Here is a 3906-nt window from a genome sequence, read left to right as displayed (position 1 = left end):
TATATACACACACACATACATACATGCATGCATAGGTCGAAAACAAAAAGCTGACAACGCAGCAGGGGTAAATTTTAAATGTCATATTAGTTAAAATATATTTACAAGACGAAAGGTGATAGTGACTTCGAAATTTCCTACTGCTGGTAATGAGTTGTATCTGTTTACATTGTGAGTGCACATCTCGCCGGTGTCCATATTGCATCTCATCCTTTAAGAGTCAACGAAATGAGTTATAGCTTGAGAACTGGATTAGCTGAATGCGTTTCCTGGAGTCTCCTTTAAAAATCAGTAGAAGTTATTTCTAATGCAGGAATAGGGCCAGCAACTTTGAAGGGAGGGCTTCAGTCGACGTTTCCAGTCCGAGGTTTCTTCTTCCCTTCCAAATAGCTTGCAAAATATTATAAGCCCTGTGTTTCTTTTGAAAACCTAGTACCTCTAAGCCTTATAGGAGTCGTAGTTCTGCAGTCCTGACATACAACGTGTCTTTGACATTTATAAAACTGGCATGGATCATTTCTCCAGGTCTGAACACAACAATGTTTTCCAGAAAGAAGGACCAAAAAGGACAAAGTTACTAAAAAAGAAAAAAGAAAAAGAAACTGAAAAAGAGAAGAGTCAACTCCATACAGACGTGGTACTTCATTCATTGTCTCCCAAATGTTGAAACGTTAACCTAGGAAAACTTGATATTAGAGTGCAGAAATGAGGAACGATTACTGTAAAGCAATGAATACGACGCTGTGACGACTTAAATAATTGACGGCTTGATTATTTACTATATAATACTATATGTATACATTCTGTACTAATGAAAGTAATTATATTCTAATACTGTAAGATATTCTCCACCAATCTACCAAGCACAACAAAACACACTGATGTTCAATGACTACAAATCACAGAATAAACTTGCTCAACGTACCACACAGTTTACTTTCCATTTCTCAAAGAATGACCGCAAGTTAATATAATACGATAAAAGACTTGCTTCTTTCATGAAATTTGGTGTAAATACATTGTTTATTTATATCATTGTATGCTTATATTCCGGAGTGCACGGCTTCTATAGCCAATGCAGACGCATAGTCATGTAAACATATACACTCACAAACATACACAAACACCTTGACACACACATACACACATATATATATAGGTACAATCAGATATATATATATACATTACATGAACACACATATTTAAAATATATACATGCAGACGTATATCTGCTTATGTCCACATTTATACTTAAAAGTCATACATTCATCTCTTCAATATACGTACGTATACACAATATATATACACAAACAAACATAACATACCACACTTATACACATAAAATATGCATTGCATACACACGTGATTTCACAAATACATGCATACACACATCATACACACACTACGTAATACATACATACATACATACATACATACATACATACATACACTTATACACTCATACGTAGTTGTCGTGCTGATGAGGAAAAAAGGATATTTACGAACAGCATCGAAACCACAGCTTCTATAAACAAATTGCCAGTTCACACTTATACAAATAATAATTAATGCACTTGGTTTTCAGAGTACATTCCTGAATGTCAATGTGGATTAGCTAGAGTTTTCAGAAAAAGAAATCACAGCCAACTCGCACATTACAAATACAATCTATAAGCGGAACAGTAATAATACACAAAAATGTTCTCCAGTTCAAAATGTAACACAAATGTGTTATCTATATTCCAACAATAGAACATTGTATCTTTGTTAGAAATCACATCATTCTTTATAAGAAGATTTCAAAAACTAGAACGTACATACATACATACATACTTCCTTGACCAAGTTTGCATACATGAGGAAGATAACATCATAAGACTTAGAAGGCAGCTCCTTGAGCAACACTCTTTGTCTGACAACCTAGAATACATTTCCAAAGAAGTCGTACAACTCTACCGCAAAGTATTATCAGATGAAAAGATGAGCCTGTATGAGCAGAAGACTATGCATGAATATGTTATTAGAAAGCTCCGTGATGATAGTAACATCGATCATCAAAGCAGTTTATCATGGACCGATAGCCGGATTACTACCTCCGACTTTGAAGGGTATGCGTTTGCAATCCAGGAACAGGAAATATCAACCAAGTAGCTGATGCAGAAAAGGGATAGAGATGCAGCTAAAGCCGTAAAGTATGACAACCGATGCAGACTTTGTGGAATTCAAGCTGAAGATATCATCTACATCATAAGCAGTTGCCTGAAAATGTCATAACGGTACTATCTATCGAAGAGGCATGACGTAGCTAGGACACTCTGTATTGAAATCCGTCGGAAGGATAATCCCGAGGGCAAAGGAATAAGAACCCACAATATGGTAGAAACCATAGCCATTCATAATGAAAAGGAATATTGGTGGAATGTACCAGTGAAAACCTCAATAAAATATAAGCAGAACAGACCCGATATAATGATTTGGGATAGAGAAGAATACCTGTGCAGAGTTGTGGAAATTGGCTGCCCAGCAGATGTTAATATAAAGCTGAAGATCAGTGAAAAAGAGAACACCTATGCTGAACTATTGAGAAATCTGCAGTTACTCTATCCAGAATACAAGTTCAGGCGTATACCTGTAATTATTGGGGTTCTGGGATATGTAACACACTGCCTATATACCGATCTTGAGGAATTAGGCTTCTCAAAACTAGACACGAGAAAGTTAATTCGAATACTACAGATCCGATCCATCCCTGGAACTGTAAATATCTGTAAAACATTCCAGAAGTTTATCATTTAAATATATATGAGCAAGTCTAGGTAAGCAACTATATGTATGAGAATACATACGTAAAACAAAACATACAAATCTGCTTATATACATACATACATTTATATATACATACATACATACATACATACATACATACAAAAATACCCTGTTGATGTTGAAATTCCAATGAAGGAACCTTGGATCTTGGTTAGAAACCGGATCTTTCTCTATTGGCAAAAAATCTAGAAATAAAACTGAACAATGACATACATACAAACTAAAATACCCTGATGTTGATGTTGAAATTCCAATGAAGGAGCCTTCAATCTCTATTGGCAAGAAATCCTGAAATAAAACTAATCAATGACATACATACATACAGAAATACACACATTACTCTAATGAAAAAAGTACAAAAACACAATCACCGTTATATATACGTCTATAAGAAAGTCTCTGTCTGTCTGTCTCTCTCTATATCTATATACACACGCACGCAAACACACATACACACACACACACACACACACACACACACACACACACACACACACACACACACACACACACACACACACACACACACACACGCACACACAAACACTCATATATGCATATCAAAACTAAGAACAATATGGATACGTTTACTGCATTCCCTTTCATACGATGGTGACGCTGGAGGCAACCAATGTTATTGTACGTTTAGGAATATACTAAATCGTCAGAAAAATGTCTCTATTGTAACGTCTGCATCATTATGTATAATTATTTTAGTACTTGACGTCTGCCAAAAGACTAGATACAGCAGAATATTTCTACTTCACGTGTTTTACCTTACTCGAAAACCTTTATCAACGTACCAAAACGTTGTGTATATATAGTATTAGAAAACCCACCAAACAATAAAAAATACATAACCCGATATCATCTTCTGATTTCGATCTTAGAAGTGATGTTTCGATGTATATTTTCCAGATATGTTTGATGAAGCTAGTTGTGTAGTGAGATGATCCAACGTTGCTTCATTATTGATGCAACAATTTACATTTTATGGATTACGGCCATGCTGGGGCATCGCCTTGAAGCGTTTTCGTTGAAAAAATATCGACCCAAGGACTATATATATATATATATATA

Source organism: Octopus bimaculoides, chromosome 1 (genome assembly GCF_001194135.2).
Source record: "Octopus bimaculoides isolate UCB-OBI-ISO-001 chromosome 1, ASM119413v2, whole genome shotgun sequence".
NCBI lineage: Eukaryota > Metazoa > Mollusca > Cephalopoda > Octopoda > Octopodidae > Octopus > Octopus bimaculoides.
This window is presented reverse-complemented; position numbering follows the sequence as displayed.